General features: G+C 50.0%; 1 protein-coding gene across 2 annotated transcripts in view; it reads left to right on the forward strand.

The window, feature by feature from the left end:
* The window catches only part of ZDHHC14 (zDHHC palmitoyltransferase 14), a 225,979-nt gene that overhangs the window by 113,158 nt on the left and 96,135 nt on the right, over positions 1-16,686 (forward strand). The gene's annotated exons all lie outside the window — the stretch shown is intronic.

Here is a 16,686-nt window from a genome sequence, read left to right on the forward strand (position 1 = left end):
TGAATCAGGTCCCTTTGGTTCTGTTCCGTGGTTTGGAGTCAGGCATCGTAGGTAAGTGCGCAGTCACAGAAACCCAGCACGGTGCCCGTCACAGAGTATGGGCTCAGAAAGTTCTGGAGAGCAGCCTGGAGTGGAGGACTCCCGTGGTTTCCACTCCAAACCTCAGCTTCAGAGCAGGAGGCTTCTTAGGTGTGAGAAGAGGGGCTCTGTTTCCTGAGAGGTGGGACCCAGGAAGGGGGGTGCTTCTGTGGTCACACCTCTCGTCCCCCCCCCAGGGACACACCTCTCCCCCCCCACACACACAGGGACACACCTCTCCCCCACAGGGACACACCTCTCCCCGCCAGGGACATACCTCTCCCCCGCAGGGACATACCTCTCCCCCATAGGGACGTACTTCTCCCCTCCAGGGACACACCTCTCCCCCACAGGGACACACCTCTCCCTACCAGGGACACACCTCTCCCCCACAGGGACACACCTCTCCCCGCCAGGGACATACCTCTCCCCCATAGGGACACACTTCTCCCCGCCAGGGTCACACCTCTCCCCCACAGGGACACACCTCTCCTTCCCCAGGGACACACCTGTGCCCACCAAGAACACACCTCTCCACCCCAGAGACATACCTCTGACCCCCAGGGACTCATGTCCCCTCACCCCCACCCTCCCACCCAGGGGCACCTGGAGAAGCTATGATTCCTCCATAGACCCATCAGGCCTCCCAATCCATGCCTGTGAGGAATGGTTGCTTTAGAAACTCTAAGGCTATACAATAAAGGGGACGCTTCGGAGGTGGTTGCACTCACCTAACTAACCTGAAAACTGCTTGCGGGTATAACAAATGGCACCTAAAAACGTCACAAAGCCAGGCTGCACAGAGACACCCAACTTTTGCATGAGGTGGTCATGGATTGATCTGCCCATTTCACTATGACTTAGATGACCTTTGACAAGTTGCTTGGTGACTGTTTTCATCACCTGTTACAATACCCACCCATAGGACTTGGTGACAATCAAGTGTAGTCTGTTTGAGATCCCTGGACCTATTTATTCAGTACATTTGTTCCTGCCTTTATAAATACGAATATTATGTCAAAGGCCAAACTGATCAAAGTGGCTTTGATGACTAAAACTAAGGAATTCTGCCATCAGAGAATTAGAGTTTAGACCTGCTACACAACCTCAAGTTAAAGTCAGATGTTGATGAGACACTGGTATATCTGTGTTCACGAACCAGCATGGATTGGACAAATGTCACTGTCTTCACACCGGCTCTTTCATTAAGTGGGACGGAGGTGCCATCACGTGTATGGGCCCTGCTGTTTCTTCCCATTTCTGCTCCTGTGATCATAGAGAAATGACTAATACAGGAAATACAGGCTTAGGAAAGGGAATTCAGCAACCTAATTTTTGATGGTACATATTTTAAGGAAATTATTTCTTTTCTGGTCTCAAAAAGCTGCCAACATTATTTTTCAAATTATTTTATTATTTAAAAAGTAATTTAAAAGTGATTTTTAAACGATTCTTAGAAGTCTACTGACTGTAAATTATTTTTTCTTCCCTCCACTTCCTTTCCCTGCCCCCCACCTCCTTTCCTTCTTTCCATTAAGAAAAGGCTTAAAAGACAAGACACCTTAAACTGTCATACTCGAGGCATTTATTTCCAGACTGCTGCTAAGAAGGCTGCGTTCATCTCTGCGCCCCCGCCGGCAGGAGGGAGGCCGCACCCCCCTCCCCCCATTCTCCTTCTCTCTCTTCCTCCCCTCCCCCTCCTCTCTCTCCCCCCTTCTTCCCCCTCCTTCTCTCAGAAGTCTTAGGGGCATTTGTCAATGTGAATCTACAAATACTGTTTTTAGTTGGCCTTCATTTGATGACTAGTGGGGTTGAGGGCCGTTGTCATTTCTCCTTCTGTGGTTAAGCCCTTCCCTGTCCTTTGCGGCCCATCTGCTTCACTCTGTCTCACAGTTTACGCGGTGTCCCTGCCAGCTCTTCCCCAGCCACACTGTATTGATAGAACCCCCGGACCTTGGCCTGTGGTGGTTCTTATCTTCCGCCGTCCTCGCTGTTGACATTGTTTTTCTCTGTCTGTCATCAGGGAGGATTCTAATGGGACTTGGAAGGGAGGATAGTGACGCATCTAGTTGGCTGCTATGCAAACCCCACGACAAAGACTTTTGACTATTTTTTCATGCCACTCACAGCAATATTAAACCACAGGAGCACAAAAGTTGGCATAGCCTGATTCCAGAAAGAATATTCTTTAAACTCATTCAAAAACAAAAGCTCACTGGTGTTTATCTCTTACCATTTGACATAAAAGATGGAAATATTTTCTTAGGAAATAAAAAAGGTGGTGGGGGCGGGGGGGATGGCCGGTGGTATCTAGCACAGGGTTAAAGAAATGCAGTGGGTAAGTAAAGGGTCTGCAGAAAGTGCCAGAACGGTGCATTTGTGCTTACTTTATTAACTTCTGTTTATCGGCAGTTTTTTAAGAGGTAGCCATTTTCCAGCTCCCCGGTTCAATTTTAAGGTCTCTTCTGCGGCATATGGTTGAGCATAAACATATGCTCTTTTCATATTAGTTCCTCATAAATCTCTTTTTACAGATTGTCTTGGTCATTGTGTCTATAAAATTCTCACATCACCTTGAACATAGCTATTTCGCCTATGGAGAGGTAACTCAGGCTTCAGTTAATTAGAGACAGAGCCCAGACTAATCACTTGCAAGTCTTCCTTCCATCCAGAAGGATCTCTGCATACCACCTGGCTAGTCAGAGCAAGTGGCAGGTAGGAAGGATGTTGGGGATGTACCCTGTTCACTGCGATGCCATTCTGTGCGCTATAGAAAGAAGGGTATTCCATTGTATTTGGCATAGGTAATTTCCAAACATAGTCTGTGCCTGTCAGAGCCACGTGTGCTAGTCAGCTATGGCTGTGTAACAAATTACCCCAGAACTTAGGTGCTTAAAACAACAAACTTGTATTACCTGTGTTTCTGGGTCAGAAATCCAGTGCAGCTTAGCTGTGTCCCTGGCTCAGGGTGTCCCACAGGGCTGCAGTCAAAGGGGGGCTGGGGCTGCAGCCACCCCAAGACTCCTGAGCTCACCCACCAGGAGCCTGTTGGTCAGAGGCCACCATTAAGAGCCTTGTCACATGAACCTCTCCATAGGACAGTTCACAGCATGACGTCAGACTTCTTTCTGAGAGCCACCATGAGAGTGAAAGCCGGAGGGAAGTTGCCGTCCCCTTGTAACCTAATTTTGGAAGTGATAACCCCATTACTTTGCCATTTTCTAGAAGCAAGTCAGTAGGGTCGGCCCCCACTCAAGGTGACTGTGAATACCGTGGGGACAAGGATCGCTGGAGCCATCCAGGAGGCCACCTACCAGATTGCGATGTGATTTATAATAAGAAATATGTATTTGGCCTTTGTCCAGAGTTCCTGGCTCACAGCTTCCAAAGCCCTGGGAATTTCCTAAGTGATGGGAGTCACAAAGGTGTCTTTTGTTAGTTAGAGAGGCTATTCTTGGAGGCACATAAGGGTGGGGGCTGGCGACCAGGAGAGCCAACTGTGTGATTAGAGGGCTGGAACTTGCAGTACCCCCTGCCCACCGACCCGGGGAGGGCAAGGGGCTGGAGGTTGAATTGGTAATGCCTGTGTGATGAAGCTCCCGTCAGCCGCCCGAGGACGAGGCTCTCAAGCCTACAGAGTAGGTGCTGGGTTTAAGATTTGAAGCCAGCCGCTCCGGCACACTGTCTGAGGCCTCCCCACACACCGTGGAACTTTCCCTGGTGGCCCTCTGGGCCCACCCCCCGATTCCAGTGTGGAACCGAGTCACAGTCTCCTCGCATCTGTCAGTCTCCTCAGTCTTGTCAAGGTGAAGTTCTCAGACTCCAGGCAAGGCCGGGGATGGGATGGTATCCCTCCCCAGTCTCTTCCGGAACCTTCTTCACACAGGAGTTGTTCTGGCATTCAGGAGTCATGCCCACCCTCAGGCTCACGGATGAGGAAGGGGCTTCCCTACCTGGCCCCCCATTTGCACCAGCCTCGACGTGGCCCTTGCTCCTCCGCCCCACTTCAGTGACTGTGAACCCACCTGCTCTGATTAGACCGATGCATACGCACCCCAGCTAGCTGAGGAAGCTGCTTCTACGCTAAAGACCTGTGGGCAGAGCGGAGAGCCCGATTATTTAAGAAACTCTGCAGCTGGTACTTGGGGGCCTCCCACCTGGGTGGACAGTAGCTTTATTTTCTGGGTCATGGTCTAGTCCGTGGGGTGTGGGGGGAGCGGCGAGGCAGCTGGGGACATGGAGACACTTGGGGCAGCGCCCTGGGCAGCCCGTCCGGGAGGGTACTTCTGTGTCAGGACGTGCGTACATACCTGCCTTGGTAAAAGCAGCAGTTTGTAATGCTTGCTGGGTCACAAGGCCCTTGGAGCATCTGTGGATCTTCTGGCCGCAGAGTGGCTAAGACAGGGCTTGTGGAATCTTCACGGAGCCCCCCAGGAGCTGGGCAACTGGAGGCAGGTGGCCATCGGTGGGGGGTTGGCCACCTCGGGGTCCCTGCCTCCTCCCAGACTCGTGGCTCCGCCTGTCCCCTTTGGAGGAGAGGTAAGGTTCTCAGTTCATTTGTAGAAAAGCAGCAATTGACGTTCCTTGACTCAGTTTACCCATTTTCCAAGAGGTCCTAGTCAAGCACGCTCATCCAAAAAGCAGTTTTGCAAAGCTTGCCATTCTATTTCTTTTACTTTTTTATCGTATTTTTTTCCATCATCATTTATCCCCCTTATCTGCTCTTCCACCTCCACCCGCCCCCGCCCCTGCAGTCACCACACCGTCGTCCGTGAGCCTTTTCCTTTTCCGCTCGACCTTGCCGCTGCCTTTAGACAGCACCAGCACCCTGTCACCTTGAACAGCACAGCTGGCTGGCGTCCTCCTGAGGGAAGGAGCTAGAAGCCAAGTGGTGGAAACCTGGTTGAAAAGTCTCCCAGAACTGCCCAGAGTCAGCACTAACGACACAAGGCCTTGCCACTGAGCGAAAGCACGGAAAAGCCTTTATTATTGTTTTATTATTTTTTTCCGGTGTCCCTGCTTGGTGGACCTCTGTTTTGACATCATTAAGTCTCACAAGGGCTTCAGGCATGAAGTGATGCTTTTTGGCAGCCACGACGTGAAAGGCCATCCTCGGAACTGACAGTTCCTTTGGACTCACTGATTCTGCTGCTTAAGCCACCTGGACCATGCTGCGCAGCCCTAGACGACAGAGGTCCGAATCCAAGCTGCCTTTCCGGCTGGATTCCCTCTCTGTGTACACTCCAGCTCCCCAGTGATGCTCCAGCTTTGCCGTCTGCTCGGCAGATTTCCAGGGGTGTGGCCGCAGTCATGTAATCTATCTGTCATGGCAGTAACACGACCCCAAAATTCCACCAGGAGAGCCGGGCCTGACTTCCTTTGCCCGAGTCCCTGGTGGCGATCACTCATTAATTATGTTGGGTTGCTCCACCCTACCCCGTAAGGCTGTTTTTCCATGATTTCCCCCGGAACGGGTGAACATTATTTTCCCTATTGACCTCCTCTTTTTAAATTTAATAGTCATGTTTGCCCCTGGGAAGTCCTCAGGAACCTGTTCTATTTGAAAATCATGTGAAAAGTGTTTATCTCAGAACTGTGTGGCTTAAAAGAAAATGGAAGAGACAACATGAAAGTTTAACCACGGAAAGTATCCTTGAGAAGTGTAGCCGGGTGAGGGGCGTGGCAAAAGCCTGAATGTGGTCAGCAACACATGGTCTTCTTCAGATTTCCCCAGGCAGTTCTCGGAGTTTCACGAAGAGTGTATCGGTGTACCTAGTAGCATTTGGTAAGAACACTCAGACTTCCTCGGGTTGCCTGGTACCCGCCGCCTGTATTCTTCTGAGGTTCTGTTCTCACCTGCCTGACAAGAGTGTGCATCAGACAGTCCATTCACCTCCACAGTCACTGCACCCTGCCCTCTTCTCATGGGAGAGAAGTTATTCCCAGCCTGGGAGTTTTAGAAAGCTTCTCTTTTTCACGCAAATGAGTGATCTGCTTCAGCTCTCTACCCATCAGAATCCCCCCAGTGTGGAAGCAACAGTCACGATGGTCTGTTTGGCAGAAATGTATTTTGAAATCACAGTAGCAGTCCTTACCGTTCAGGGTCAGCGCTTGGTTAACAGGGGCTCTGGGAATCCAAACCCTGTTCTGTGCGGAAATCGCGGAGCTGCTTATTCGTCAGGTGGACCTGGGAAGCAGAGCCCGAGAGGAACATCCTGGACTTTGGAGCTGATGAGTCTTAATCCAGGCCCAGGGACTGCTGAGCAGCGGAAGACTCTGTGTGTCCCTAGAGGCACAGAAACAGCACTGCGGCCTGTGGCCCTCCCCTTGTGTCCCACACGCTAGTGGCTCTCGCTTTCCTCGGTTGGCAGCCACCTCCCCCTGCTGAGCACGTGCTCACCACAGTCAGGCTCCTGTGCTGGGCTGTCTTTTTGGCAGGTGCACGAATCGGCCTCTTTCCTCCCCATCGGCTGGCCGTCCGTCATTGTGAGGGACCGTCACCCGTGGTTCCTGAGGCTGTCTTCTCCCCAAACCGGGCAAGGCACCGTCAGGCTAGATTAAGGGTCAGGCGTTCTTAATGACAAACGATGATGATAATTGGAATCCTGATAAAAAGGTGAACACAGATACAACTGTTACTGTATTCTACCAGAAAATGTAGAGGCTGCCGATCCAACACAGGCTCCGCTGTGGGACAGATGCGAGAACATGTCGTGGGCACACGGGCTCTGAAGACGTACTCATCTGATTTGAATTCTGGTTCTGAAATTGACCAGCCGGGTCCCCTCCGTTAGATAAGTGAGCCTCTTAGGGCTTAGTTTCCTCATCTGTGAATGGTCTCCATGATACCACGGTCCTAGACTTTTTGTAGAGAAAACAGGAAATATATGTGAAACTGCTTGAAACATAGGTTCTTGGGTTAAAAAATTGTAAGTTTCATCCTCTCCCTGCCATCTCCACGTCTAGCTTCCTGTTACTTTAAACACTGTGTGACCACATGTACGTGCCTAGCAAGGGCAGACCTCCCCTCCGCGTCTGTCTGTTCTGACCTTGCCTTCTAATGGGCTGGATAATTACCTGGTGGGAGTCCTCACGGTCGGGGATGGGGAATACCTTCAGCATTTTGTAGCGCGAGGGCACTTGACAGAGGAGGAGAGTCAATACCACGGGCGGCGTTCTGCGTGGAGAGAAATGAATCATCTGCTTGTGAATGCTGAGAAAGGAAAAATAAATCAGCGCCCTCAACCGCAACCCGCTACACAAACACTCTTGCAGAAGTTCACTGTGTTCCCTTTCCTATCAAATACGAGCTCCTGAAGCTGCCCTCACCCAGTGGCCCCCAACCTGGGGTCAGAGGTGTCATGGGCTTACCCATCTGCTTGCTTGGTTTTGTTTTTATTTCTCTCCTTTGGGAGATAGAACATCCTATTTCCATTTTACATACGCACCATGTACTGTTTTCCAGATTACCGCGCCTCTGCTGCTGTTAACACTGCATTGTTTTTGAGTGTATGACTGAAACAGCCTTGCTCTCCAGACTCATGTGCCTCTCTGCCTAAACCATCGGCTACTTCTAGCTGGTGTTTGTCCTCTGTTGTTGCTCCTAAGAGGTTCGTGATGATGGGTCTGTAGAAAACCAAGCGTTCAATTCCTCTTCAATCTTAGGGAAATATTTAAAGGGAAGTTTACTTGGTCACTCTCCTTCCTTTGCAAAAGGAAGAAGGTGGCCCCCTTTGTCCCCCAGGAGTAGGAGTCCTTTAGCCCTGACAGTAGGGTGAGGGGCGCCGTGGCAGAACAGGAACGTGCTGTTGGCAGAAGAAGGGCGTGTGCTGACAGGAGTCCCCATACTCGGTTTCTTTAAGGTTTTCAACTGCGTGGCAGTCTTCGTTATCAGTGATCTTACAGTCACCACACAAAGCGTGGACCCTGGTCTCTCACGTCTGCTCTGGTGATTCTATTAAATTTAATTGAGCAAGGATTTCTTGAGGGCCTGCTCTGCAGCACGAAGTATCTGGGGGGCTGGGGATACGACCCGAAGAGACCCCCTCCTGACGGTGGAGTCCAACGCCGTATGTCTGATAAGACTACCTTATCGCACGTCAGTCAATCCCTGGGGGCCTGGAAACGGTGAATACGAGGGAGGGTTTTGTGTCCTTGCTGATGTCCTTTTAGCTGGTATAACTAGCTAAATAACTAAATTTAGTTATTTAGTTATCTTTGTTATTGAGTTGTATGATCATACTACCCAAAGCAATTTACAGATTCAGTGCAATTCCTATCAAAATACCAATGTCATTTTTCTCAGAACTAGAACAAATAATCCTAAAATTTCTATGAAGTCACAAAAGACCCCCCAAAGCCAAAGCGCTCTTGAAAGAACAACAAAGTTGTGTTGTAGGATTGTGCACCTGAAACTTGTATAATTTTGTGAACCAGTGTCACCCCAATAAATTCAATAGAAAGGAGAAAAAAAGAGAACAAAATCAAAGGGATCATGCTCCCTGATCTCAAACTACGTATATGGCAAAGCTGTGGTAATCAAAACAGTCTGGTGCTGGCACGGAAACAGACGCATAGATCAGTGGAACAGAATAGAGGCCCCAGAAATAAACCCTCACTTATTTGGTCAGTTTATCTAGGACATGGGAGGTAAAAATATACACAGGAGTAATGACAGTCTCTTCAACAAGTGGTGTTGAGAAAAATGGATAGGTATGTGCCAAAAATTAAAATAAAACTAGACCATTCTCTTACATCATATACAAAAATAAACTCAGATGCATTACAGGCTTAAATGTAAGGCCTGAAACCATAAAACTCCTAGAAGAAAACATAAGAAGTAAACTATCTAACATCAGTCTGAGTAATATCTTTTTGGACATACCTCCTCGAGCAAGGAAAACAAAAGAAAAAAATAAACAAGTGGAGACCACATCGAACCTAAAAGCTTCTACACAGCAAAGGAAACCATCAACAAAACACAAAGGCAGTCTTGACTGGGAGAATCTATTTGCAAATGATCTGTCTCGTAAGGGCTTGATGTCCATACTATTATATAAGGAACTCACACAACTCGGGAACGAAGAGCCCGTTTTAGGGCAGAGAGACACTGGGTTTCCTTCTGCTGTTGACACGCTAGCCAGAAGCCTTTGAATCAAACTCAAAACCACTTGGCAAAAACTGGAAAACCCCAGTTCTGCCCGGCAAGCCCTTGCAATTCTCGATGGTAGGTAGGTATGTTGCGCTCTTTGATGGGAAGCCTGTATCTTTAAACTAGAGACTCCCAGGTTCTCTGTCTGTAAATGGACCTCTCCGGGTGGTCTGGGCACCCCAGAGTTACAGTAACGACACTGACTTTGTCGCCTAGGAGCTCTACAGGCTTCAGGCCGGACGGGGCCATGTTTGGAGACATCCCGGCAGCACGCAGGCCTCTGGCTGGGGAGGCCTGCAGGGAAAAGCCAGATTCCTTAGGCAGGGCCTCTCCTTGGTCGGATACGCTTCTCCTGCCTTCCTCCCTCAGGGAGCCTAAGAGCTACCGTTGTCAGATGAGACAGGAGACGGAAATTGTTGTAAAAAGGAGCCTGCTGAGCTTTGGATCCTTTGGGGAGTCGTCTCTGTAGCCCACAGATTTACAAGGGGATTGATTGCTCCTCCCACCCCGTCCGTCTTGAGGCTCCAGTTATTCTTTCCAGTCTCTTGTTACATTTTACGCCTTTGGTCCCTGGTTCTATTTATTCAAATCCCCTCCTTCCATGTAGTGTTGTTGGACTCATGATGATGTACAGTTAGTAAGAAGGGGCTTTGCAAACACCAGGCTCTGTCATGGGGTGTTGGGGGGTGGGGTGGCACTCTTAGGAGCTTTATGGAATTATCTGTTTGGGTTTTTTTCCCCATTCTAGAGTTGTGAGTGGATGTTATTTCTGAAGCTCCTTTTTCCCTCTCTCTGTCTCCACACAATGTGCTTATCTTTGCCCTGTAATGGTACACTTCTAAGTATGTGATTAAGGGACAAATCATAAAGTTAATGGTGTTTATGTCCCTGCCTATAAATGAAAAATACATTGATTTTACAGTGACTCATACAAAAGGGATAAAGATCATTTTTATTACAACCTTGCCACCTCCATTCCTCACAAAGCTACGCTGTTACTATTTCAGACACGTGATTCATTGGCCCAGATTATTCTGTTTTATGAGTATTTGCCTTAACTATTTATTACAGAAATGCATTGCAGTGAGGACTCTGAAATCTGAAATAACAGACTGACTTTCTGAAACACAGTGTCAGTAAAGAAAGGTCCCTTACCCTTCCCATCTAAACGTTTGATTGCCTGCCTCGTTTTGATGTCTAAATAATAGAATTTCATGTGCTTACTCTTTCACACATACAGGACAGAACAAAAATATCAGGCCTAGGCCATGGTGAAATTATGGGTCCTGAGATACAATGAACAGTATATATATATATTTTTAATGTGTGTCCATTTGCAGGCAAAATATTAACAGATGACTTGAATTGTTTTGATATGGAAATAAATTCTCCACTTTTTGTTCCAAAGGCCACTTGGTTTTAATGTTTCTCCTGCATCTTGTTATTATTGTTTTGCTTTTGTTTTAAAGTAAAGCTCATCTTCCCCCAAAGAACGTCCTGTGGAAAAACAGAGATCAAGCTACCCAATAATGAAATCCAGGTTTCCTATCTGAAATGTTTAAGAAATTAATTTAGCCCCAGAATTTTGGTCCAAGGACGGTTCTGCGTCCGCTTTCAACATGCGCGCTGACAGGCTCCAGCTGCGAATGCAGAATTACTGCAAGTACCGGTTCTGAGCTGTCAGCATCTGTTTGACGGTGACACAATTTTCTCATAATAACAGAACATACGAAGTGCATGGCCTCAGATAATATAGCACCTAGCAAACAGCTTCATGGGTTGGAACTGAAAGAAACTCCTCCCAGTCTTGGGCAGTGCTGCATTTTCTCCTTATTACCCGGCAGGCCCTTTCTGTACCTCTGATGGGCAATGAGTCCGCAGCTTATCCTAGGCACGTCAGCACTCAGTCACGTATCAGAGTCACACAGCGTGCAGCGAGGTGCGCGATGGGAGGGGACCGCTCCAAAGGCTCCTCTGCGCGTGAGCGTTGGTTTGGTCTGGTGCTGCAACGGCTCATCCCTTCGATGAAAGCGCGTGCTTTCCGAGTCTCGTGTTTTTCCTCTCGTCACTCTCCCATTGCGCTTTGTGGAGACTAAGACACTCACAGCCCGTTTCGCGCGTGGCCCTGGGATGTATGTATGTAGGTCATGATTCTTCAGACAGAGGACTTCGGTGGGTGGTGATGGCTTTGACAGCTGCGTCATCCTCTTGTGTGAGATCCCACCCCTTGGGGGAAGGAGAGCCCCTCTCACAGATGACTCTGGGAGCGGCAGATCTTAGCACAGGCCCTCAGAAATGGGAAGGAGCCGTTTTCAGGGGTCAGACCTCGAGCTAAGGATTTTCTTCGTGCCCCACGGTGCTTTAGCCATGAAGCCCTGCCAGTGGCTGTGGGTTGGCTGAGTCCCCTCTCGTCTCACCTTCTTCCAGAGGCCTAGCGATCTGTCACGGGCAGGGTCTGCTCACTGCCTTGTCTTTACCAGAAGGAGTGCAGACACGCTCTGCTTTTCCGAGCAATGGCTGGAAGGCGTCTGGGTAGTACGTCCTGACCTCATAGTTTGCTTCGGGGCGTGAATTCTGCTGCTTTCATGAAGAGTATTGTCCAGGATTTCTAGGAGAAACTAACATGGTTCTTCGTCACACAGAAGCTGGTAGGACAGGGGCCTGTCACAGAGCATCTTGTATGGTACAAAGTTGTACCATCATACGGTGTTTCATTGGCTAGAACTTCAGCGTGCACAGAGGTCAAGGGTTCTATTAATGCCATGGAATGTGTTCATTTATACACTCAACTCGGAACCGAGGAGAGTACACTCCTTCCACACTCAGCTGTGGAAGCCTTCTGGGCAGGGCAGGTGCTTTGCGCCTGTTCGAAGGGAGTCACAGGACCTAGCAAACTTAGGAGACAGAGAAGCGAGTTCTAGACACAAGGTACGTTGTTGATGTTGAGGGTTTGGCTGATTGGAATTTCCTCTTTTCCACGTGACAGTAAAATTCAGGCAGTCAATGGGTCCCTTTCATGGTGTTACTCAGCAGGTGTTTATGGAACCTCTTCTGTGGGTGACGCACTGTGCCAGGTGCTGTGGAGCGCAAAGGCAGACACACCCGTCCCGCCCTGCGGGACTTCCAGTCCGTGAGGCACCTAAGGCATGTCTACAAATAGCCGCAAGTACCACAGGGAGGGGAAAACAAAGGTATCACTGACAGTCCGACCAAGAAGCCATCCCTTCTGCTTGGGGATGAGCCAAGAACAACTTTTCCCCATCTTTATAGGACCTTGAAAGCTGGGGAGGCTTTAATGAGCTGCGATGGCGTGTGAGGGCTCTGCAGGCACAAGGGCTGGGTGCACAGCGACCAGTTGGGAGGGCCAAGAGGTCAGCCTGTCCCCGGATGCGAGCAACGGGGAGTGGGGCGGAGGAGGAGAGGGCAAGACCCGTGTGTGCAGTGGGATGTGGATGCCAGACAAGGCGCTCGAACCGAACTCGGCAGGAAAGGGGACATCATGGCAGGCTTTGGAGCAGAGGCGGGCCACGCGGAGCTGGCAGTGCGGTTGAGGCAGATTGAAGGGGGGGCCTATGGCGGGCAGAGGGCTGCGGTGGCCGCTCCAGCTGTCCCCCAAATGAGAGGAGCCCAGAGCCTAGGAATGCAGTGCGGTCCAGGCTCCCGAGAAGACAGGGATGAGGGCAAAGAGCGGTGGAAGGCTGGGCCGTGGGCAGGGAAAGGGCGGTCTGCTCTCTATGTAAGAAGGGAAGGCGGGAAACGGTCCCTAGGGGGCAGGGCACTTGGGTTTGGGGGTGAAGGGACTTCTGAAGAACTCAGACTCAGAGAGCCAGATTTAAACAGCTGGTAGACCCCGAGTACGCAAAGCCAGCTGTGACAGAATATTCCAGCGCCCTCCTACCCTGAGTCACAGAGTGCGGGAGACTGCGCCCGGCCGGATGGGCACGTGGAGGTGTAACTCAAAGTCCAGTTAGGACGTTCCACAACCGGCTGGGACTGCGACACTCTTAGTCACCTAAATGAGACTCTTTCCTTTTCAACATGACTGAATGACTGCCTGTGACCTTCATCTCATGACAAAAAACGTCCTGGGACCCGCCTGAGTTTTCACGCAGGAGCAGGAGCAGGTGTAAAAGGGAGACTGAAAGAGCTGTATTTCAGGTTCGTGTGGGATTCCTCCATGCTGGACAACCAGCTCCACGGCGAGGAGCCCTGGCAAGGAGTAGGCGTTCACTTTTCAGCTAGACTCTTCCTCTTCCTCTTCTCCTGGAAAAGCTGAAAAAATAAACACTCACGTGCAAATAACTTAAACCACAGCGTCTTGTCTCTGCTGCGGTGAGACTTTCAGGGAACACAACCCTTAGGTTAGACATTGATCTCAGATTTTCAGTGTCAGATATTAGCAAGGGCAGTACACGTCCTCATGCAAGGTGGGAAGAGGCGTGCAGAGGTGACTGCGAGGACTCTCGGGCCATGGGCCTGGAGAAGTGCGTAGCCCCCGCCTCCCCCACCACGCACGCAGTGGACTCGGGTCAAGAAAAAACGGTTTAGGACCCAGCTTACTCAGTAACTTGTCTAAGGAGGCAAAATTTGCCGTCAGCCAGGTTACATTTCAGACCCAAAAGGGAAAAACAAACACAGCGAAACCTGACATCTATTCAACTACCTTCCTGTGCTTGGAGAAGCCACAGGAGCTAAATAAATCACAGCTCCAACATCCTGGGAGGATCACACCCTGCTGGCTGGTCCGTCCCTGTCACATGGTACAGCAGTGCCCTGGATGCTGTCAATGAATAACTGTACCAGTTGCTTCTTGTTCGACCTCATTAATAATGATAACAAGGAAGCACAATGGCCTGTTTTATTCTCTACCATTATTCGAACAGCCATTCTTTTGTTGATTTCTGAATTTAAGTTCTGGAAAATTCTCTTCTACACAATTGATCATTCCCCTAACTATTAAAAACAAAAAGCCAAGGCCACATAGAGTACATTCTTTTAGACTCAAAAAATATTTTAGGGCTAATACATACGAAGTTAAGTCTAGTGATGCCAGGGTCAGTTTGATGCCTTCAGTGTGGACTGGGTTCATCTCTGACTGTGGCACTTTTTCAAGGCTTAATCCAGGGTAAGGGTGCTTTTCATATGACAGCAAGAATGTCAAAGATGATGTCATATTTTATGTCACAGATAGCTTTTAATGATCTAGAGTCTGAGTTCCTTGATACTAACCCGAGGCTGATACCACAGAGATTTATTTCATCAACAGACTTGACGCAATCTGTGTTTAACCCCAGTTCACCACGGGAGCTCCGTGTCACAGTCTAGATGTGCTGCCCTGCACACAACAGACGTGCCCTGAAAAGGTAGTCTAGTCTGTTGCCTGCAACCCCCCCACACTGTACCTTACAATGGGGAGGCAGCCCCATTTTGGATCCAGAGTTTGATGCAGAATAAATGTGGTTCTTATTGTCACCTTGTATTGAATCTCGTATTCTCTACGTGTCTCAAGTTGAAGAGCAAGTTCTACACGAGGCTTCATGAGAGGGAGGCGCCCCCGGTGGTGTCTCCTTCAAAATCTTCTCTCCCCTGGTCAGGACGCGTGGAGGCGGGAAAATACTCCCTTCACAAACCCAGGAGTATGCACTAAGTTCTGTTTGCCAGTTTCTTAAACACTTATTTAGCGTGGAGCTTCTCAGTACCTAGAATCAAAAACTCAAATTTTTTAGAAAGGCTGGAAGCCCAGTCTTTCTAAAGGGTATTGATCATGTTGGTATTTGCCTGAAACACTCAAGGAAAAGCAATGATTCTCTTTCACACGGAGCAAAATTATTTGGATCTACAAAGTTCTTCTCATAAATCAAGGGATGACTTTCCCAAAGGCGATTTCTTTAGGTTGGACTCTAGCATATGTATACGTAGTTTTCCATAGCAAGTGCTTGATATTTTCGTGCTCTCTTTGCCAAGTTTGCTTTCCTGTGAGGACCTCTGAGGCGGTTAAAAGGGCTCTAAGCATCTGAGAGCTTGGGCAGGGTCACCCCCATGCAGCGATGACAGCGAACGGTTTTCTGTGGTTTCCCATGAGTCCGGTGAAGGGAAGTCACAAATGGCAGTCCAGCCAGAGGAGGGCACAGTGTTGTTTCTTGTTTGTTTGTTTTGTTTGTTCAGTTTCTGCAGTGGTTGGTGTGGGAGGCAGGGAAGAGATGTTAGGAACGCCTGTGTCTTTGTCTCTCTGAATCACGTGAGGCCTCTGGAGACCCCCTGCCTGGCAGGAAATCCCGCCCAGTCACGTTTGGGGTCACCCAACTTGTTGGGAAGTCTCTGGGTTTCTTCAGAGCAGGGAACTCGGGAAAGGCCACTGTCTTGGGTTCACGGTGAGGGCCCGTGTGTCCTCGTCATCGCTCCCCTTTCTGGGACCGGTGCTCTGACATGTCAGTTTCTAGTCTTCGCAAAGGGACCATGGCCTGTGGTCCTCGGGGCCTTGGCTTCCCCCTTCTGTCCCTCCAGGGACCTCACCACCTCCCCTGCAAGCACTGCCCCGGGTGGAGTGCTGTCCCCAGTACCCCCAGGCTGAGCCCCTGTTCACCTCCTCGTGTTAAGCAAAGCTTTCAGCCCTTTCCTCTCCGGTCCCCTGTTCCATCCTCAGTATCCAGAACAGTGTCACGGATGAGGTGGCCAGTCTGGGGGGCACTTTCCACTCTAGACATTATAGTTCTGCGATTCCGTGGCCATGATGTCCCTGAGTGTGGCGACAACAGACTGACCGGGGTCATCAGGTCCCATCCTCCCTCAGCTCCAGGCTTTGAGCTGATTGTCACTTGGCCTCTCACCGCCTCTGTGGCATCCAGGGGCAGTGACAGTGGGCCAGGGCGTGGTGCTCAGTGCTGCCCTGGCCCCAGGGTCCCCAGAGCCCGGCCGGCATAGCCTTTCGCCTGTCCCGAGGGCCCTTCTCCATGACTCGCCGCGGTCCTGGCTGCACAGCAGCTCACAGGTTTGTGGGACGCCTTGCGCTGTGTCCTCTGGCCACCCAAGTGCTGTCGTGAGGAGCGTGAGATGATAATAGCCCAGCGACCAAAATCCCTTGAGTCCTTTTCGGAAACTGGCCTGCCAGTTCATTTCCATAGCTCATTAACCTATTCTGAATAGAGGACCTCCAAAATATTGAAAAAAAATTTTTTTTGGCTCTTGAGGGTGAATTTACAGTTCTCATCACTTTGTGCCCGAAGTTGTTGGACCCAGCGAGGAAAGGGCGGTTCGAAGCTGGCGTCTTCCTATGTTACGCTCTTGCAGGGACTGGCAGGAGGATCACGCGGGTTCTTAAGCTGTGTCTACAGCGCAGAGGGTGCAGGCTGTGGCCCCCTGGCCCCTGGCGTTAACCGTGCAAGCGGGGTTGTTTGATTCTTCTGCCGGCGCCAGCGCCAGGCAGCACTGCAGGAGCCGAGGGCCTGGGTGGTTGTGGC

This window comes from Furipterus horrens, unplaced genomic scaffold (assembly GCF_987537825.1).
Source record: "Furipterus horrens unplaced genomic scaffold, mFurHor1.1.pri manual_scaffold_6, whole genome shotgun sequence".
NCBI lineage: Eukaryota > Metazoa > Chordata > Mammalia > Chiroptera > Furipteridae > Furipterus > Furipterus horrens.